Source organism: Bubalus kerabau, chromosome X (assembly GCF_029407905.1).
Source record: "Bubalus kerabau isolate K-KA32 ecotype Philippines breed swamp buffalo chromosome X, PCC_UOA_SB_1v2, whole genome shotgun sequence".
In the NCBI taxonomy this organism is placed as follows: domain Eukaryota; kingdom Metazoa; phylum Chordata; class Mammalia; order Artiodactyla; family Bovidae; genus Bubalus; species Bubalus kerabau.
Window position 1 is genome coordinate 24750506 of NC_073647.1, and position 23105 is coordinate 24773610.

The 23105-nt window shown below is 43.2% G+C and overlaps 1 protein-coding gene across 6 annotated transcripts in view; it reads right to left on the reverse strand.

Annotated features, from left to right (window-relative positions):
• ARHGEF6 (Rac/Cdc42 guanine nucleotide exchange factor 6) overlaps positions 1-23105 on the reverse strand; it is a 114642-nt gene that overhangs the window by 87460 nt on the left and 4077 nt on the right. Inside the window, exon 1 of one of the 6 annotated variants that reach the window (XM_055565550.1) lies at positions 16356-16488. The exons of 4 other annotated variants lie outside the window; for them this stretch is intronic. The gene's annotated coding sequence lies outside the window, so the exon portion shown is untranslated. Of the gene's footprint in view, positions 1-15059; positions 15450-16355; positions 16489-23105 lie in introns of those variants that run through there. One more of the 6 variants, XM_055565549.1, reaches the window with a different exon arrangement.

Below are 23105 nucleotides of genomic sequence, written 5' to 3' on the forward strand. Positions count from 1 at the left end.
ACATTTGGTAATCTTACTGCTACAATTTCCTGATTTACTGAGCCCTTGCTATGTGCTATGGGCTGACACCATCCATTCATTGCCCTTGATTCTCCCAGCAAGCCTGTATAATCTGGGTACAGTTATTTTCCCCATTTTATAGATAAGTAAATGGTGACTCAAAGTAAGTAGTTAAGTCACAAAGCAAGAATGTGATGGAATCAATAAAAATATACAAGAAAGTGCTCTGAGGAGCATTTTAGCCCTGTATGCATACCCGAAGTTTTATGTGTGTGTGTTAGTTGCTCAGTCATGCCCCGACTCTTTGCGACCCCACGGACTGTAGCCCACCAGGCTCCTCTGCCCATGGGATTCTCCAGGCAAGAATACTGGAGTGGGTTGCCATTTGCTTTCTCCAGGGGATCTTCCTGACCCAGGGATCGAACCCAGGTTTCCTGCATCACAGATAGCCCCCTTACCATCTGAGCCACCATGTTTTCCTGACATAAAAAGATGAGAACGAAATCTGTGAGTTTGTACATGAAAAGAAATCCCTTGCTGCTGTCAATACAAGGAGTACCTTTACCACCTGCAGCAAGTTGGTTACAACCTCTAAGACAACTTAGTTCAACTAATTGTGACAAAGAGAAACTCACCTGTATGAGAAGACTGTCTCTGCAGGGGTTTGCCTAACTCCTGTGTTGTCTTTCTCATTTCAGGGGGCAGCCCTGACCCAGCAGGCACCTCGTCGTGTTTGCCAGAAGGGGTTCAGGGCTGCACTAAGTCACTCCTGTTTGTTGGTCTGGTTCCATCGTCCATATACGTTAAGTGTTGGCTGACGGGGTGTGGGTTGGGGATCTGGCCCATGGTTACAGGACCAAGTGAAACCATTCCTCAGCATCATACTCTAAGCATCTGCGTTAACCAGTCATAGCCCCAGCCACAACCTCGTTAAGACAAGAAGCCATACCACAAACCAGTTCAGAACTAGGTGATGCCTCTAATGCCATGTGGCTTCAGTACCACTCAGTGCATTTCATTTAAAGCTAATTCAGGGTTTGAGAGGATCACAATAGACTCCATCACTCAACTATTAAAGCCTAATCAACTGCAAAGCAAGTGATTCAGTGAGACCACATGGATATAGCTTATGTTTCTAGCCCATTTAAGAAAAAAAAAAACAAACTTTTTTCAAATATTTTAGGAACATTCCATCTCTTCCTTGTTCTCCTTGTTCTTATTGAATAAGATCTTAAATTAACTTAGACCATCTTGAATCACATTCTCTAATCCTCACAGCTGAGCACGCTGCCTCTGTTAACCCCTGAACTTTGGAGGAAATGTCATTACATCGTGCGACAGAGCAAGCAAATCTGAGCTGCTTAGTCATATTTCACTGGGCGGCAGTGCTCCTGGCTTTGTAGACATGACCTGGGATGCTTCCACCCAGCTCCTCCTAAAAGCAGTCACCCAGTCCGCAACAAATAATCCTCTCATCTCAGAAACTGGACCCACTTCGACACTGGTATTCCACTTACTAGAATACAGGAGTTAGCATTTATACTCTGCTTGGTTTTAAATGATAACTCTTCCAATTTGATATGGTGCAAAGCCTGCTCGCTACTTCTCTCCCTTATTTCCTTCCTTTCTCTACACTTCAGCCATTTAGAGAACAAGGTCTGACTTATGCACGTAGCTGCAATAACATCGGTGTACTAAAAAGAGCACGGACATGAGGGTCAGGAAACCTTGACTCTAATCCAAGATTTGTCACTGCGGGGCAGTTGTGAGGACTCAAGGAAAGCAACACTACTTTCTTTGTGTCTCTGTTTCCCATCTGGATGGTGAGAGATGTCTTTGACCAAAGGAGCGCAGTAAAAGGCCTGCTGATTCATCCTCTGAACAGGGGCTCCCAAAGGCAGTATCTTGGCTGGGTCCCCAAGGTCCAGAATCTGGCCTTCAAATCTCAAGGCTCTTGAAAATAGACTCACATTAACCACGTTCACAAAAGGCTAATACATAAAGCGGAAAGCCAATGTACTAATTTTTCAAAAAAATGAACCATTAAGAGGATTGGATCCTTCCATTTTATGGTCTAGATCACTCTCTCCCAACAGAGAAATCTACATGGTAAGCCAAATTACAATCAGAAATTTGTTGGATAATACAGAATTAGAGCAAAGGGAGTCTGGAGTATCGCAGCCTAACATAATTATTACCTGTTTACAGCTGATTTTTTTTTTCAAAATGTCATTTTTAAATGGCTTATTTATAAATTCTGGCTCTATCTTCCTGCCAGTGCCTCATGGGACTTGTGTTGCAATTGGGGATGGCTTTGACCATCTATGTCCTTTTGTTTCTGTGAATTTATACAGAGTTACTTTAGATAACTAATATAGGCTTCTTGATGACTTGGACCTCATGATATCCAGAGCCAGGAAGTCCAGCTTCACAGAGCTCCTGTAAAATGAGCAAAGGTCTGAGCAAAATTGTTACTGCTCACGCCTCATCTTGAAATCCCCAAATCCACTTCCAGATGGCTTCCTCAGCATCACTGACATCACCACATCCAACTTTATGATCTCCATTCTTCCTTGTGAGCACATGTTTACGGCAAAAACCACTTTCTCCACGACAGAAATTTATCTTCAGTTGAGTAGCAAGTGTTCAGGAAAGAAGCAAAGGAATGAGGAATGATATGGGCATCCTGGTGGGAACAGTGCCAAGATTAAAAAGAGAAAGAGAGAGGACAATTGGCTTTGGATAATCTCACCAAAAAGAGAGTAGATGTGAAGGAAAGGAAAAGACGAAATCTCTCTTATCAATAGCACTTGCCAAGCCAAGGAGGGAAGCCGAAGACCTAGAACCAGCTGCCGCCCAGCCAGATGGCCGCTGTGGCCCACCTCCCGCCCCCCAGCTTCCTCCTGTGCCCCCGTCACTAGAGTCATACAAGCTGCCAGTTTTGAGGGGTGGGGCGGACAGACACGGGATGCCCCAGCTGCTGGAGCATCTGTGCACCAGAGCTGGGGGTGTCCTCCCTGAGCCCCAAGTCCCCACCCCTTCAGAGAAGGCGACTTATTTCTTAGTCTTGCAGATTGGAACAAGGAACATGTTTTCCCAGAGATACAGCGTCATTCCCGCCACTTAGTCACCGTGACATCTGTAATTCAGTCACATTAGTTATTAAACAAGCCACTGTGGGCCAGCCAGAAAACAGTCACCGTGTAGCGCCATATTTCTCTGGGAAAATGTGCTGTGTTCCTTACAATAACTTAAAAACAAACTTTTGGAAAATCCATTTTTATACTGAAAAATGCCTGAACACGGGGTCCCAAATCAACATCCTCATCCTTTATACTTCTTCCTTGTCCTTTCATGTAAGGATAAATTTAAAAAGATAAAAAACACCCTAGATATTCCAGGTACTATTTCTTTTAGAACTCCCCATGATGAATCCAGCCATAGGTATAAAGACCACGAGAAGAGGCTAGGAAAGTCTAAGAGCCGAGAGCTCCTGCTGGTTTAATTGTCCAGGCAGTGAAGGAGGGGACTCTCCTGTGAAAACAGGGTTCCCAAAGCCCCTGCTTTCTATGATTTAGGGTCAGAGCCTGAAAACCTAGTAGAAGCAACTGCTTTGCGACAAATTCCATGCACAGGAGAGACTAGTGTTACATGTTGTTGCTCAGTCGTTCAGTTGCACCCAACTCTTTGCAACCCCATGGACTGCAGCACGCCAAGCTTATATCAATAAATCATCACTCACTGGTGAACTGGTAAGGTGGACTATCAGAGAAACTTAAATAAGCCCCATGAAACCAGTTTTTTAAAACATCTTCATGTCTGGGCATTGGGGAAGGATGGACTGAGAGTTTGGGATTAGCAGATGCAAACGATTACTTATAGAATGGATAAACAACCAGGTCCTCTCTCGTCCCCTTCTCCTCTTGCCTTCAATCTTTCCCAGCATCAGGGTCTTTTCAAATAAGTCAGTTCTTCGCATCAGGTGGCCAAAGTATTGGAGCTTCAGCTTCAGCATCAGTACTTCCAATGAATATTTAGGACTGATTTCCTTTAGAATTGACTGGTTGGATCTCCTTGCAGTCCAAGGGATTCTCAGGAGTCTTCTTCAACACCACAGTTTGAAAGTATCAGTTCTTTGGCGCTCAGCCTTCTTTATGGTCCAACTCTCACACCCGTACATGACTACTGGAAAAACTGTAGCTTTGACTAGACGGACATTTGTGGGCAAAGTAATGTCTCTGCTTTTTAATATGCTGTCTACGTTGGTCATAGCTTTCTTCCAAGGAGCAAGGGTTTTTTAATTTCATGGCTGCAGTCACCACCTGCAGTGATTTTGGAGCCCAAGAAAGCCTGTCACTGTTTCCATTGTTTGCCCATCTATTTGCCATGAAGTGACAGGACCAGATGCCATGATCTTAGTTTTTTGAATATTGAGTTTTAAGCCAGCTTTTTCAATCTCCTCTTTCACCTTCATCAAGAGGCTTTTTAGTTCCTCTTCACTTTCTGCCACAAGGGTGGGGTCATCTGCATATCTAAGGTTATTGATATTTCTCCCCGCAATCTTGATTCCAGCTTGTGCTTCATCTAGTCAGGCATTTTGCATGATGTACTCTGCATATAAGTCAAATAAGCAGGGTGACAATATACAGCCTTTACGAGCACAAAGCTGAGGGAGGGAGGTGGGCAATGAACACAGTAGTCCCCCCTCCAGCAGTCTCATCCACTGCCTTCCTTAAAGTCCTCCACCCTCATGCCTCTCTTTCTTCTTGCTGTCTGCATAGATGGCACATACATAAGCTCTCAGTCAACTCCAGTGTAATACTCTCTACTTATTCTGCAGGGTTTAAGATTAGCCCTGGCTTTCCCATTGGAAAGCCAACTCTTTGCAGCACAGTGTCCCCCAGCCCTGGTCCAGCATTCAATACATATGAGACACTCAATAAACCACCATTCACTGGTGGATTGGTAGGGTGGACTATCAGAAAAACTGAAATAAGCCCCATGAAGCCAGGTTTTTTAAAACATTTTCATATCTGGGTGTGGAGGAGGGATGGACTGGGAGTTTGGGATTAGCAGATGCAAACTATTACTTATAGAATGGATAAACAACCAGGTCCTACTGTATAGCACAAGAAAGTATATTTGATATCCTGGGACAAACCATAAAGGAAAAGAATATAAAAAATGTATAACTGAATCACTTTGCTGTACAGCAGAAATTAACATAACATTGTAATCAACTATACTGCAATAGTATTAAAAATTTTTTTCATCTCTGGATCCTCAGTGTCTAGAAGAGTATCACATAGTAGGTGTTCAATAACTGTTTGATGAATTACAGTTTAGAAGCTTTCACCAATTGGTGATTAATTATAATTGAGGAAAAGGCATTGTCAAGATCACAAGTAAAGGCAAAAAGAAATATGATTAGCAAAGAAAAAGAATCCATTTCCATATGACTTTTCAGGAAACATCTGTTATCTAAACTGACACACACCTGTGCTTGTCCCCAAACTGAAGCCCAGTGACTGTGAGGTGACTAAAGATGCTTCAAACTCCACGGTGATGGATTTCAGTGACTCATGTGCCCATGCAATTTCTGGCTTGTCTCGGGTGGTACAAATCTCCTCCCAAAGCACCATGATGTGGGCACTATAGAGAAGGGATGCTGGAAAGAACTGTGAGATGTTACTGTTTGGCTGGCTGGGTTATCTTTTTTTTTTTTTTGAACAGTCTATTGTAAAACAGCTTAAAAGACAGCCACTACGAGCCACATTAACCTGTTTATCCCTTGCCTTAAAACAGAGTCCAAATCCCAGCAGGGCACAGTGGGACATGACAAAATACGGCAAAGTAACCCAGGAGAAGGAAGAAGCGGTGACAGGCAATTGGCAAGACTACAAATCACACGCCTGAAGTCCCTCTCACACCAGCTAATCTGGGTGGGAAGGATGTTGTGCCAAAGTTTCTCCCATTTTCTTTCTTTCTTTTGAGATCACCTTCAACAATTCATTTGGCAAAGACTTTTGGCATACTGTGCTTACTTCTCTATGTGAGTCACTTTTTCAAAATTATGCCCTTTTCAGAGATGCCCATCGAGGCCTAACAGACATCAATCAACCAATTAATGAATAAGTTAATTAATTTTCCTCCATCTAACCCCAAACAAGATCTGTGCCTAGGAAACCATCCAAACACAGGAAGGTGGGCATTCAGGAGCTCAGACATCCAAGCCAGCATGAACAGTGCTTTCTGTTAAAAGTCACATCTCTCAGCCTAAGCTAACCTTGCCTATGACTGCCTACAAGATCAAGTCCACACTCTTCAAGCCAGCATTCAAAGTGCTTCTCAAGCTGGTCTCACCACTAGCAAGTGCATCATTTCTTACCGTCACCTCTATGTATGCCCCAGAATCCTTTGCTTCCTTCACTGTGCCGCTCTCTGCTAGGCACCCTTCTCTTTATGAACAAGCTCCCTCAATCATCTGAATTGTAGTGGATCTTCGGGGCCCATCCTCCATCAGTCTCCTCCATAGGGTCTTCCTCCAACACTCTAACTTAGTACCCAATGCACTTCTCTTTCCACTCTGTATTATGCTCTAGACTCTGGCAGCATGGCTACCTAGCCAGACATCCACTGCAAAACTCCATGACTATTTCCCGTACACATGCTGCCTTTTTCCACAATGCTCAGCACTTGCCACACAGACGATCCACAAACATTTGCTGACTATTCCTCTTTTCTTTCAACCTAAAATTTAAGTGGCTATTTCTTCCACCAGAAACACCTGTCCTTTGGGCCTACCTTCTCCAGAAGGAAAGACAGGGGGAGGTCATTTTTTTTCCTCATAGAACTTGTTAAATCAGGGCTCATATATTTTCCATCACATGGGAAGACAGATGTTTGTTTTTGAAGAATATGATTGAGAGAAGAAAAGAATGCTGATAAAGTATTTACCTCACCCAAAGGAAGTGCAGTTACTGCCTGGGACCACTTTGGAGAATCAAAGTTAAGAGTCCTGGATATGCAAATCTCACACTTGAAATTGTAGTGAAATTGACAGAGTTTCGGTAACACAAGGAATAAGAAGTGACCTGAGGACAGGAAAGGCAGAGAAAGTCTTCCATATGACACTGTGTGACCTAATCTCTCATGTTTTTCTTTTTCTTTTTTTTTTTTAACTTTTAAAAACATGAAACAGGTGCTCCAGCTTGGTATAAAGAAACTGAGTAATACTGACTAGGAGAGACCCAGTTTTCCTGTTAGCCTTATTTTCATCCACTAAAGAGTCACTTCAATAAATAAAGTCAGCTCTTGATAATCTACATATAGGCTGTTAGATATTCAAGCTATCTAAAATTAATTCTTAACAATTCATCCACTCATTACCCATTCAACAAATATTTACTGAACACCTGGTATATGCCAAGCACTAATGCATAAATTTGTTTTAAGATAAGAAATAAAACGGATGCTATATGAAATCTATCAAAAAAAAAAAAAGTCCCTACAAGTATACACCAACTGTCAAACATTATTTTTCATTCTGTTCTCTTTCCTTGAACGTGATTTTTTAATCCCCAATCAAGATTTCCCCCAATCCATTCCCAAATACCAGCATATCTTCAAAGAATGCAAGCGGGTTATTTCACAGTAAAAATGCTGATTTACACTATCACAACACACATTTCTCCAAAGAAGTGGTTAAATTTCTTTGGTTAGTAAAATACCGAATTCTCTTGGTTTGCATACATTTCTCAGAAATCATTGGTAAGTAGCCCCAGTTTGCTGGAAACCTAGCCATGAAGAACAGACAAGTTATTAATACAAGACAGAATGTTCCTCAGTGTTGAGGGACTGCTTCACAGGGCCAGCTCTTCATAAAAGCTGTTCACAGCTTGACCCCTTAAAGATGCCTCTTAAAGTAATGCCTGTGCTTCCAAAGGGAGGGAAACCTGCATGTTTTGTCTAGGATGAGACAACCAAGTCTTTATCACACTTTCACTCTCTGCTTTGCAAACTGCTGCACTTCATCTCACCTTAATTTAATTCTTTCTCTTCCCCATTGCCCTATTCAATCCCTCAGTTGACATGTCTGATCTCTGTAATAAAATTCAAGTCCCTAAGAAAGTATAAAGCTGGGATTTTACTCTATTTCTCTAAGCAGAACTTAATTAGGAAGGTAAATCTTCTGCCAAGAAGTCAAATAAAAATGACATGTGACTAGATGTCATCTGAAGCCACACAGCCCTCTGTGTGGTAGGGTCCAGTTTGCCAGGGTCTGACAAAGCCGGGAGCTAATTAGACAGATGTCTGGTGTTGTAAGTCTTTCTTCCAGATGACAACAGAGGAAGTGGCAAGGTCAATGTTGAAATGTAGATAAGGAGCAGCCTTCTGGGCTGAGTGGACATACACCTCCTCTAAAAATGGAGGTAAGCAAAGGCCCTAAGCAATCGGCCAGACCTTGGACTTGCCTTTGGTGCTAACCCCAGCGTCATCACCAGTGGCTCTGCCTACCTTATGCTGTGTTGGCAGTGTCCTCACCTCTCAGACTGATCCTCGGGGGGTCGCCTCAGTGATAGCATACGAGCAAATTAGAGTGGGGCTGGAGCAGGGGAGAACTGGCCAAGATTGTGTGGTCTTAATAAAGGCCTGTATTGTGCTCTGTTGCCCCCAGAAACAGCCTGGATTCAAATCAACATTAAAACCAAATTACAGTTGAGTTAGATTTAATTCCAACAAAATGCCTTCCTTTTGGTATTATCAGCACACATTCAATTCAATTCAGAAACTATATGTTTCCTTTTTAAGTATTACATACCATGGGGGGTTTTGTTTGTTTTTGTTTTTTGTATAGAGGCAACCGATTATTTTTCCCCCTCAACTGTGCCCAATTCAACAGGTTTATTACTTATTTCCTGGGAGCAAGGGGGAAAGCTTTTGTCAGTCATCACCAAAAACAAAAAAAACATTTGTTGAATTGTTTAATTCAACTAAAACAAGAAGCAAACTGCTCTGGAGTGGATTTTTAAATTTCAAGCTATAGTAATTATAAAACGAATATCAATACCTTTGTTTTAAAAGACACACCTACTATTTTATCCAGGTAAACATGAGAAACTGAAAATATCCTTTTAAACATTCTCCTGTTTATGCATAGACTAGAAAAGAGTGAAAAGCTTTCCTGATTTTTCAATTCCAAGAGGAATCCGTCCAAACCGTTTCTATTATTAGCACACAAAATGGTAGCTAAAGAAGTTACTGTGGTTAACAACTGAATAATTCATAGTCTCAGAAGAATTCAGTCGCTTTGTCTTCTCCAGTTCCTCTTTAGAACTGGATCCCCAAACATATTTTGCGCCCTGAGTTGTTATAAAGAAAACCATATACAAATTTCTTCTCAGAACTTAAAAATCAGCCACGCTAAGCACTAAAAACAACAGCAAGACATTAGGCTGGAGACTTAACAGGAACCTTTATAACTTTTATTTATAAGAGTTCATGAAACTCTTAAGATTCAGTCAGTTCAGTTCAGTTCAGTTCAGTCGCTCAGTCGTGTCTGACTCTTTGCGACCCCATGAATCGCAGCATGCCAGGCCTCCCTGTCCATCACCAACTCCCGGAGTTCACCCAGACTCACATCCATCGAGTCTTAAGATTACACATACATTATCAGAAATTAGAGTTACAGCTTCCAGTTTCTGTCCCATGGCTATCACTGGGCTATAATATCACCAAAATTTAAACTGTCTTTATGCAATCTTCCAAATAAAATATGTAAACACAGTAAATATGACCTACAAATAGTTTTCAACACATTTCAACACCCTCTAATCTAAAGTCGTTATTTTCTATGATGCGAGACACTAAGAATTTCAAGTTCAGAAACAGAAAAAAAAAAAAAACAAAAAAACACTCCAATTAGTGAGTGAAAGAGGTTAATAATGTTGGCAGGATAGAGTTCTGCTGTTCACCAGGAGAACAGAGGTCAAGCCCACCAGCACTCTTCACCGAAAATTCCCAGAAACGTTCAACTTTGTTTTGTCTTTGGAAGAAAGATGTTAAGTATTAAAAAATATGTGGGGATTTTAACCTTCAACTTTATTTTCTAACAACTTTTTCCCAAAAACAAGCAATCTCTGCCAAATAAAGCATAGAACTGTGAAAGAAGATGGCTGGATTTTCTCTTTCCTGGTTTACATTTCATCCTCGTCTAAATTCTCAATGGAACAAGCGTAAAACCTCAGAACCCCAGGTGACACCATCATTCCCCAGAGGCCACAGTTTACCCTTTCCTGTCTCCAAGGGCTTTTATGTTATTTTATTATTTATTTCTCTGCACTGGGTCTTCATTGCTGTGCAGGCTTTCTCTAGTTGTGGCAATCGGGGGCTACTCTCTAGTTGCAGTGACTGGGGGCCTCTCATTGCGGTGGTTACTCTTGCGGAGCACAGGCTCTAGTTGTTGAGGCCTGCGGACTTAGTTGCTCTGCAGTATATGGGATTTTCCTGGACCAGGGATTAAACCCATGTCCCCTGCATTGCAAGGTGGATTCTTAACCTCTGGACCACCAGGGAAGTCCCAAGGTTTTTTTAATGTTAAAATTTCTAAAGCAAATCTTTCCATTAAGCACGATTCCCTTCTTAAATAGAGTTTGCCTAACCTGTCAACAAGAAAAAAAGTGAACCTTTTTTGGATACTGCAATGTGATCATTTGTGAACACTAGTCTACTAGGATATATTAAAATTCCAGGGACTTCTTTGATGGTTCAGTGGTTAAGAATCCACCTTCCAATGCAGGGGATGTGGGTTCAATCCCTAGTCAGGGAACTAAGATCCCACATGGCCCATGCTGCAACGAAGACCCAGTGCAGCCAAAAAACTAAAATACAGCTAAATTAGGAACTAATTAGATGTTAGTGAGTGTTTACTCAGTGCCAGGCACTAGTGTGAAGTGCTTTACTTCTCTCATTTAATGCTAAGAGGTAGCATATATCTAATAATAAGAAAGTAATATATATACCTAATATTACCTAATACTACCATGAAGAAAGGGCTTTCCTGGTGACTCAGTTGGTAAAGAATCTGCCTGTATGCAGGAGACCTGGGTTCAGTCCCTGGGTTGGGAAGATCCCCTGGAGAAGGGCATGTCAACCCACTCCAGTATTCTTGCCTGGAGAATCCCATGGACAGAGGAACCTGGTGGGTTACAGTCCGTAGGGTCACAATTGAGTCAGACACAATTGAGCGACTAACACTTTTCACCATGAAGGAAATTATCATATACCTCACAAGTGGCTACCTCAGGTCAGTTCAAGTCCGAAACTCAAGCTCTTAGCCTTTGCACTACTACACGACTTCTCAAGAACAAAGGTTCCCTGAGCAGGAATCAGACCTAGACCAAGGCGGAGAAAGTTAGAAATTCTGGCCACTAGACCACACGGCATGTGTTGGGTTACCTGACCCCATGCCAAAAATGCCCGGATGGTTATGTTTGGCAGTCTGCTTTTTTATAGTTGTTGTCTCCTGCTGATTTCATTGCTTCCATGTTTCACATAGATATAGACTTTCTACCATCACCAGCAAGTCTAATCTGGAGCAACCTCTCTTCTCCCTTTATCACAACTTTCCATTTAGATGCTGTTTTCCAGTTTACAAAGTGCTTCCACATACCTTATCTCATCTAATCTAATTTGCTATTTCTAATCAGTTTGGGGATGAGCAACCAGATTACCCATAATTCCAACAGGCTTCGATAAATAAAAGCAATTAGGTTCTGAGTGAGGGCTTAAGGCAGACTCCTAGGAATGAAATGCCCATGTCCAAGGACAAAGAGCGGGCATCTCTTTTGCAGCCCAGACCCTGCCTGACCACTCAGTCATTCTAGCAATCATTCATTTAATAAACATTTACTGAGCACCGGCTATGTGCCACATTCTGTCATGACTGCTGGCATTACAAGGATGATCAACCTCTAGTTCCTGCCTTTGAGAAGCCCCAAGACTAGTAGAGAGAGAAATGTGACCACAGATTACCATGCTGAGAATGGGCAGGCAGCAAAAAGGTAGCTGTGCACAAAGGATTATGGGAAAATGGATGCTAGCTGCCCAGTTCAGCAGAGATTTTCTAGAGGATCCAAGGCTGATGAGGTTCTCAGCTTGGTGGCAGACTCTAGGGGTTGCTGGACGACTGAACTCTAAATAAACCAGGGAAAAACTTCTCGACTCTGGCTATACATTAGAATCACTTGGGGAGCTTTCAAAACCAAATAATAACAAGACCACTTCGGAAAATTTGGGGGCAGCACTTACTCAGGCCAAACATACACATACCCTATGATCCAGCAGTTCCATTCCTATGTATAAACCCAGCAGAAATGTGTACCAGAAGACACACACAGGGATATTCATAGTAGCATTGTTCATAGCAACCCCAAACTGGAAACAACCCAGATGTCCCTCAACAGGTGAATGGATAAAGAAAATAGACGTCATCTACACAATGGAATACCACTAGCAATAAAAAATAAAGAACAACGAAGCACAGACTCTAGGGCGCCTGGGCTCAGTAGCTGTGGCACATGGGCTTAGTTGCCCTGCGGCATGTGGAATTTTCTCGGACCAGGGATCGAACCTGTGTCCTCTGCACTTGGCAGGCAGATTTTTAACCACTGAACCACCAGTTCCAGATGTGTTCAGTTTGTAAGGATCCAATGAACTTTTTACTCAGGACTTGTGCAGTTTCCTGAATTCATGCTGTACGTCAATATAAAGTTTACTTAAACATTAAAAAAAAAGAAGAAATAGTGAGGAAGGCCTAGATCTCACTGCAGACCAATTAACCCAAAAGCCCAGTGTGGGTAGACCCCAATATTTGTATTTTTTAAAAAAACACCCCTAGTGGCTCTGATGTACAGCTATGTGTGAAAACCAAGGCTAGATGTTCCCATATTCTCAAAAGCTCCTTTGGGTTAACAGCCTGGCACGTGGCAAAGGGAACAAGTTCTGAAGTAAGGAACATCAGTGATTACATTCTGGCTCTGTTTTGCACTGGCAGTGTGTGGCATTTGTCTGGATCATCCCCAAACCTCAGTTTCCACCAGTGTATAATGGGCACAATATCCTCTCCCCCCCTAGGATTGTTGTGAGGATGAAATGAAATAATATATTTAGAGGACCTAGCGTGCAACCTAGAACACAGTATGTGCTTGAAAAATGGTGGGTACCCAACTCCTGTCCCTCCTTCATGTCTAAGTTCTTAAGTCTCAGCCCAGTGATGAGCAGATCGCTGCAGACAAACAAAACTCACACTCTCCGGTTTCTCCTCCTGAATGAGTTTCTTTGTAGACGGAAGTAATATTATACTTGGGCTAGTGACATCAAATGAATGTCAGACATTTCTGGGCCCTGGGGGCTCACTCTGTTCAACACTGCCACCCCCAAAGATGATTGGAGAGGAAGCAGACCATAGATCAATACCAACCACAGACCCTCCTGTGGAAAGCTTTGTCCCTGACCTTACCCCTAGTAACAGCAACAGTCCTGTGAGGTGGCAAGAAAGAACAGAAAGAAACAGTAGCTTGGGAGACATACCATTCATGATATGTACCAAATGAGACACTTTTGTATCAAATGTCATGTTGGCATAAAAACAAAGCAGAATCATGGGCTGAGAAGCAGAAGATTCGGGTGAGAGTTTTGATGACACCACCCATCGGCTGTGTGACTTTGGTTCACTAAACTTTTCTGTTTCTCTGGCCAATGAAAACAATGCCATCTCTCCTACATCCTTTACAAGGGCACAGTGAGTTTTAGATAAGATAAATAGAATGCTTTCCAAAACCTGAAGCAGCAAAGGAAGGCAAGATGAGATTTCTAGGCTGGAAATTTACTTTGTTCCAAACTCCAGTCACCAACCACCACCCTCCCTCCCCAAGACTGAGAACTCTCTGATATTAACTGCTTCAAGCACACCCAGAGACTCCACCAGCCTGAAGCTCGCTTATGTAAGAAGAGACTGCAGCACTGCCTGGCATGTAGCGTAATACTTTGCTTAAGAGAAATCCTTGGAAATGCCTCAGCTGAACTACAAGGGCAGGCCCAGGCTTTACGTTTTGGAGACAGGCGCTCTCAGTCACGGAACACCAGAACTGTGGCTGGAGCAAATGATGTCATCGGAGCTCTTCTTACCATGGTCAATGTCAAAATTAAGATAGGAAGTTCAAGGACAAATCGTGGGGTTCCCAGGCAAATACAAGTTAGAAAAACAGTCTGGACCTCAGAATCTTGCTTTTAAAATTGTCTCCTCTCCTATAATGGTTTCTGGTTTATGTGAAGCTTTTCTTGACAAAAGGTACATAGTTGCATAGAAAAATATATTCCCTTAGGACTCTATTTTTTCTCCCACTACACATTAAGGAGAGACCAAAAAAAAAAAATCATGTGAGTCACCCCTGTATCCAAAAACAATAACAAACCAAAAATAAAACTATAAGATTTTCCAAGAGACAGATAAACTTAAGGGCTCTCCACTGTAGAGCTGAGAAACGAAATCGCTCAAATACCTGTTGGGTTCCTAAATGACTGGAAAATGAAAACTCGAAATTAACCACAGGTACGTTGGAACATCTTGTAGATACAGGACTTTCCCCATCCACAAACCATTTCTGCGACAGACCTGTGTACTCAACGCCTAAAATATCCCCAAATGTACGGATGCCGGGAATGGGGTGGGGGGGATGTCAATTAGTATAAAAGAAAAATAGTACTGTTGACTCCTGCCCTGGTTTCAGGGAAAAGAAGGAATTGGGTCTGATGCAAACCTCGCGGCCAGAGCCGGACAACTCGCCCCTAAGTTTGGCGCGTCCCCGCTCTGCGCCCTCGGCCCCCGCCCCCGCTCCCGGCACCCAGGAGCTCAGAGCCCCGCGAGGCCCTGGCGGAGGACGGACCCCGCGGCCACGGCCCGGGGAGGAAGGGCGTCTCCTCGCCAATGAGGGTCCTTCGGCCCCACCCCAGGCCCTCGCGCGCTCCCCTTCCCCTGACCCTTCGCCCGGGCAGGTCACCTGGCTTGGCGGCTGCCCGCTGGTCCTCCAGATTTTCGCTCGCTCTATCTGCGCTGCCGCCGCCTCCGGGAAGCCACTCGCCCTCCCGAGTCACCGGGCCGGCGAGCGGGCGGCCGAGCCGGTGCCAAGGCTGCGGGAACGGTTCCACTCGGCCGGAGCTGGTACTCTGCCCTGAGCGCGGCCGCCACCAGGGCGAAACTGGAGAGCTGGGCTCGGCTTGCCGGGGCGGGGAGGGGCGACTGCAACTTTGCTCCTGGACGCGGACGAGGAGGGGGCGCCCGTCTCCAAACTCTGAGCAGCGCCCGCAATCTCTCCAGACCAGGGTTTTTTTGTTTTTTGGTTTTTTTTTTTAATGCTCCCCCCCTCCTTTTTTAACCTAAAGGGAAGCCAGATGCTGGCCCTCAAGTTCTTGTTTCCAAAGAGGCGGGGAGCGCGGGGCCGAAAGCGGTGTGCGGGAGACGCGCCCTGCTGAGTGCGCGGGCGGCGAGCCGGCCGAGGGCGCTTGGGGCGGCAACGGGCGGGCAGCGGCTGCCCTGGGAACCCGCCTTTGCGGCCGCTCCGCACCCGGCTCTCAGTACCTCGCCGGCCCCCTCCAGCCGGGAGCCAGAGCCCGGGAGGGAGAGCGGCCTGGAGGGACCGGGCCAGCGGCGGGGAAGCAGTGACCCGGACCTGGATCGCCGAAGTAGGAACTGGAAGTGACAGCGGCGCAGGGCAGAGCAGCCGCCGCAGCCGCCGCCCGGTAGCCGTGGCGGCAGCAGAAGCCACGGAGCGGCGGCGGCGGCCACACTGCGCATGCTGCTGCCGCCGGGTTCAACCCCGAGCCCGGGGCTGCCGCCGCCTGGCCTGCCGCGGGCCTCTGCTAGAGCCTCGGGCGGGAATCCTGGCCTCACTGAGCAGCCCTGCCAGGTGGCCCACTTCCTCCTCCAGCCCCGGACAGGGCTTGGAGCCCCCAAACCCTGTGGTGAGCCGCTGAGCCACCCCAGAGAGGAAGCACTCTCCATCGGCCCTCCGCACCCCTCCCTTCCCCGAACTGTCCTGGATGCCCTTCCCGGACTTCTCGAATAACAGGCCCCACACCAAACAGTCTCTTCGAGGGAGAATGAAAAGGTTCGTGAGAGAAGGCAAATATTTCCGACCTTACTTAAAGTCCAGTTTTTACCGAAAAGCAATGGAATCAGTAGATTAGGATGGCCAGAGTCATGGGTGTCATTTGATGTAACTCACGGAAATTCCAGTAGGAGTGTCAGACTGGCTCGACAGAAAGAGGGAAAAAAAAAAAAAAAACCAAAAACTTACCAAAATCCTCTTTAGTCTTCTCACTAGCTCAAATTGAGCGGCTAAATATACAAAGCTTTCCCCAGCGGAAACTGATGGAAATGGGCCAGTTAAAAAGTGTCCAACAGTGAGACATTACCAATCCTTACTCCAGCCTCTTCATGTTTACAGATGAGTCAACCGAGGCTGAGAGAAGGGGACTCTGAGTTCTCGGAGAGAACGTCGCCGTTTCAGGGCCTGATACCCACTGCAGCTACTGCTTAGCTGCCTGGCCTCTGCCTCACTGCTCCAGGGAGGCTTTGCTCTCCTAGAGCCCAGATCGATTATGGGAGATTTAGCCCTTGACTCATGATCATTAGTAGAGCTGCCTTCCTTCCAGAACTGCTTCCCTGTCGAGCAGCCCCTGGGAAATGGCAAATCGTCCATCCCACAGGCCCCACTTTGGGGAGGGCACCCATGCTGTTCCAGTGACAAGGCAGATGGAGTGACTCAGGGAGACAGGAGGCAGTTACGGGTGGGGGCAAAGAAAAAGCCATACTGATCCCAGCTGGTGAGAGAGAGAGAGAAGGAGGGAGAAAGAGTGAAAGAAACCCTAACTGAGCTTCATATACGTTCAATGAAATCCTTCATCAACAAAACAGCTTTCTACAAAGTAGGGTTGGCCTAGGAGCAGAATAGGAGATGGTAGAGTATCCCTGCAAAGGGTTGTTCATAAAAGCAGCAGGTGAAAAAGAAGTGCCTACTGGGTATGAGGCTGGGGGAAGCCTGGCTGAAAGAAAAACCAGAGGACTAGAGCTGGGACAGACCAGTCCTTCCTGGGGCTTAGCCAGGACCGCGTAGTCAGAGAGGTACCTCCCAGGCAAGTCCCAAATGATCTCAAGAACTGTATCTGTCCCTAACTCCCAGCAAGTTCAAAGGCAGAACAAAGACCATTGCTAGGATAGTGCTGTCGAGGGACTTATTGGTCACATTAGTGACACTCTACCTAGACATGAGGATTTTTCCATATGTTCTGGAAGATTTTCTCTTGAAGCCTGAGTGTCCTCCCTGCCTTCTCCATTCTGTAAATAAATAAGAAAGATACATTTGGTTCACAGAAATGGAAATACAAATAAACAGTAAAGGCATGAGAGATGTCCAAACGCACATGGAATCATGAAATTCATATTACAGCAATAAATCAAATACCATTTGCACCCAACATTTTAGCCAACATTAATGATAAATAATATCCAGGGCCACCAGAGACATGAGAAAGAAGGCACTTTCTACACTGTTGGTAGGATTAGAACTGCATACAGCATGTTTGTAGGGGAATTTGAGAGTATCAAATTTTAACACAGTTATTCCATTTCTATTAAGAAAGATGCTTCAAGAATAATCACAGATGTACACAAATCTCTATGTGCATATACAACATGACCCTCTGGCATTTATCCCAAGAATACAAGATTGATTTAACATATGAAAATTAATAATGTAATAAACATTGCAGTATAATAGAGGAGAAAATCAATGGTCATCTTAACAGATGCAAAAAAAAAAGCATTTGAAAAAATCTGGCACCCTTTCATGATAAAAAATACTCAAAAAACTAGGAATGGAATGGAACTCCTTTAATCTGATAAAGAGCATCTATGAAAACCCACAACTACCATTATGCTTAATGGTGAAAGATCAATTGTATTTCTATGCAATGAACAACCCAAATGTGAAATTAAGGAAACAATTTCATTTGCAATAGTATCAAAAAAAAATAAAATACTTTGGAATAAATTGAATCAAGGAGGTACAAGGCGTGTACACTGAAAATTACAAAACATTGTTGAATGAAATTTTAAAGACCTAAATCAATGGAAAGACATCCTGTGTTTATGGATCAGAAGACTTAATGTTGTTCAGATGGCAATATTCCCCAAAGCGATATACAGACTGAATACAATCCTTATTAAAAATTCCAGTTTGCCTTTTTGCAGAAATGTACAGGCTGATCCTGATCCATATGCACACACAAGAGATCCAGAATAGCCAAAATTATTTTGAAAATGAAGAACAAAGTTGGAGGACTCATGCTTTCGGATTTGAAAACTTACCACTCAGCTACATTAATGAATTCAGTGGGGGAAAGAATCATCTACAGAAAGCAAGGGAATTCCAGGAAAACATGTACTTCTGTTTCATTGACAACACTAAAGTCTTTGACTGTGTGGATCACAACAAACTGTGGAAAATTCTTTAAGAGAGGGAATACCAGACCACCTTACCTGCCTCCTCAGAAATCTGTATGCAGGTCAAGAAGCAACAGTTAGAACATTACATGGAATAATGGACTGGTTCCAAATTGGGAAAGGGGTGTGACAATGCTGTATATTGTCACCCCGTTTTTTTAACTTATATGCAGACTATATTATGTGAAATGCCAGGCTAGATGAAGCACAAGCTGGAATCAAGATTGCTGGGAGAAATATCAACAACCTCAGATATGTAGATGATACCACTCTAATAGCAGAAAGTGAAGAGGAACTAAAGAGCTTCTTGATGATAGTGAAAGAAGAGAGTGAAAAAGCTGGCTTAAAGCTCAACATTCAAAAAACCAAGATCATGGCATCTGGCCCCATCACTTCATGGCAAATAGATGGGAAAAAAGTGAAAACAATGACAGATTTTATCTTCTTGGACTCCAGAATCACTGTGGACAGTGACTGCAGCCATGAAATTAGAAGATATTCCTTGCAAGGAAAGCTATGACAAATCTAGACAGCATATTAAAAAGCAAAAGCATCACTTTGCCAACAAAGGTCTGTCTAGTCAAAGCTATGGTTTTTTCAGTATTCATGTGAGAGTTGGACCATAAAGAAAGCTGAGCACTGAAAAATTGATGCCTTTGAATTGCGGTGCTGGAGAAGACTCTTGAGAGTTCCTTGGAGTGCAAGATCAAACCAGTCAATCCTAAAGAAAATCAACCCTGAATGTTCATTGGAAGGACTGATGCTGAAGCTCCAATACTTTAGCCACCTGATGCAAAGAGCCAACTCATTGGAAAATACCCTGATGCTGGGAAAGGTTGAAGGCAAAAGGACAAGAGGGCAGCAGAGGATGAGATGGTTGGTTATATACCATCGCTGATCAATGGACAGTAATCTGAGCAAATTCTGGGAGATAGTGAAGGACAGGGAAGCCTGGCGTGCTGCAGTCCATGGGGTCACAAAGAGTCAGACATGACTGAACAACAACAACAAACCATCAAAAATACCAACATGACATTTTTCACAGAACTAGAACAAATAATTCAAAAATTTGTATGGAAACACAAAAGACCCCAGATAGCCAAAACAATCTTGAGACAGAAGAACAGAGCTGGAGGAATCACACTCTGTGACTTCAGGCTATGCTACAAAGCTACAGTAATCAAAACAGTATGGTACTAGCACAAAAGCAGATACATTAATCAGTAGAACAGAATAGAGAGCCCAGAAATAAACCCACTCACTTACAGTCAATTAATCTATGACAAAGGAAGCAAGAATATACAATGGAGAAAAGATAGTCTCTTTAATAAGTGGTGCTGGGAAAAGTGGAGAAGGCAATGGCACCCCACTCCAGTACTCTTGCCTGGAAAATGCCATGGATGGAGGAGCCTGGTGGGCTGTAGTCCATGGGATCGCTAAGAGTCGGACATGACTGAGCGACTTCACTTTCACTTTTCACTTTCATGCATTGGAGAAGGAAATGGCAACCCACTCCAGTGTTCTTGCCTGGAGAATCCCAGGGACGGGGGAGCCTGGTGGGCTGCCGTCTATGGGGTCGCACAGAGTCAGACACGACTGAAGCGACTTAGCAGCAGCAGCTGGGAAAAGTGGATAGCACATGTGAAAGAATGAAATTAGAACATTCTCTAACACTATACACAAAAATAAGCTCAAATGGATTAAAGACCAGATACTATAAAACTCCTAGAGGAAAACATAGACAGATTATTCTTGGACATAAATCACAGCAATATTTTTTGATCCATCTCCTAAAGCAAAGGAAATTAAAAAAATAAACAAATGGAACCTACAACTTAAAGTTTTTGTACAGCAAAGGAAACCATTGACAAAATGAAAAGACAATCTACTAAATGGGAGAAAATATTTGCAAATGCTGACTAATAAGAGGTTAATATCCAACATATATAAACAGCTCATGCAACTCAACATCAAAAATACAACCCAATTTTAAAAATGGGCAGAAGACCTGAATAGATATTTTTCCAAAGAGGTAATGCAGATGGCCAACAGGCACATGAAAAGATGCTCAGCATTGCTAATCATCAAGGAAGTGCAAATCAAAACCACAATGAGGTATCACCTCACACCTGTCAGAATGCCTATCATGAAAAAGAACACAAATAACAAATTTGGGGAGGGTATGGAGAAAAAGGAACCCTCCTACACTGTCGATGGGAATGTAAATTGGTGCAACCACTGTGGAAAACAGTATGGAGGTTTCTCAAAAAACTAAGAATAGAACTACCATATGCCCCAGCAATTTCACTCCTGGGTGTGTATATATATATATATATATATATATATATATATATATATAACACCAATTCAAAAGATACATGCACCTCAACGTTCATAGCAGCATTATCTACAATTTCCAAGGTATAAAAGCAATCTAAGTGTCTATCAACAGGTGAATGGATAAAGACAATGTGGTATGTGTGTGTGTGTGTGTGTGTGTGTGTGTGTGTGTTATGGCTGGAATACTACTCAGCCATAAAAAAGAACTAAATAATGCCAATTTATCCCAACATGGATGGACACTTGGATGGCATTATGCTAAGTGAAACAAGTCAGAGAAAGACAAACACTGTATGATATCATTTATATGTGGAATCTAAAAAATACAACAAATTAGTGACTAAAACAAACAAAAAAGGCAGACTCACAGATATGGAAAACAAACTGCCTGAGGGGAGAGGGAAGGAGGAAGGAGGCAACATAGGGATAAGGGAATAAAAGGAGTTATTATGGGACTATATGAAATCACATGTGTGAAACTTTTGAAAATTAGAAAGCACTATAGAATTTAAAGAATTTTTTGTGTAATAAAAAATAATTTTTAGAGACTTCCCTGGTGGTCCAGTGGTTAGGACTCCTCACTTCCACTGGTGGGGGCCCAGGTTTGATCCCTGATTGGGGACCTAACATCCCACAAGCCACACAGCACAGCCAATAATAATAACAATTTTAATTAAATTAAAAAGAAAGAAAATGGGGAAATATTTTTAAGAAGATACTATCAAAGTCTGGGAGGCACTTCAGAAACATCCTTGTCTCCCAGGTGTCTCAGCAGACTTCCCTGATGAGTTGCTAGTGGCGTGAGCCTCTAGCGACCCTAGGACACTAGAGCCACATGAGAACACAAAGATGGAGGTCACTTGCAGAGACCAGCTGGCCACTCAGAGGGTCAGAAGGCAGCAGCTCTTTCCTGTGGTCACTGTGCCCCACAGTCAACACTCAAATTGTCAATGTACTGCTGCATCTCTGCTTTCATTTTTCTAGATTTCCAAACTGACCGTTCCCAGCTGGCACTCTTTCTGTATATAAATAATAGTGTGTCCTTGGCAACAATCAAGCCCTGCTCTTTTTGCTTTTTAAACATTAACAGTTTCATAGTGTCAACAAAAAAAAGTATTAAGTATGCCCTAAGGGAAAGGCTACCCGCTCCAGTATTCTGGCCTGGAGAATTCCATGGACTGTATGGGAACGCAAAGAGTAGGACACAACTGAGCAACTTTAACTTCACTTCACTTCAGACTAGGCACTGTGCTAGGTATTTCAGGTCTGAGAGATACTCTATCTAAAGTGACAAGATACAGAAACAATTTAAATGTTCATCAGTGGATGAATGGATTTCAAGAAAAGATGTGGTATATACACACAATGGACTGTTATTTAGCCATGCAAAAGGAGGATATTCTGGCATTTGCAAAAACAGGGATGGACTTTTGAGCACATTATGCTAAATGAGATAAGTCAAAGAAAAATACTGTATGGTCTCACTTATACATGGAATCTTAAAAAATCAAACAGAAAAAAAAAGAGCCGTTACCAGGGGGTGGGGGCTGAGGGATGAAAACTGACATTGTTTAAGCTTACCAACCTACAACGAGTAGTAAATACACCATAGTGGTCTAATGTCCACTATAGGGAACACAGACAACAATATTGTACTTAGGTGATGTGATAAATATAGCTACAATGGCAATGATATTACAAAATATAAATGTATCAAGGTAACACATCGTACACCTTAAATTTACACCATATTGTATGTCAAATACTTTCAATTTTTAAAATAATGTTTTAAAATTTGCAAATATTTGTGTTTAAGTCTATCTCCTAGCTACCTTGGGAACTTGAGACTGAATGGTCAGTATTTTTGGCTGCTGGGTGCACCCTCGCTCAGCTTTCAATCTCATTCCTCATGTATTGATTTTATTAATCTTCCTTCAGGGTTCTAGGAGTGCCTCAGTATGACTGCTGTGCACCCCTTTCAGGCATAATTTTGTGTGCAGCACTACCTGTAATAATGGTATGAGTGAACAGCTATTATGCATGCTTTATGTGCAATGACATATGAAGTGCTTTAGATGCATTATTTCATTTGATCTTTAAAAGAATCCAATGCAGGGACTTCCCTGGCCGTCCAGTGATTAAAACTCCCTGCTTCCACTGCAGGGGGCGAGGGTTTGATCCCTGGTCAGAGAACTAAGATCCC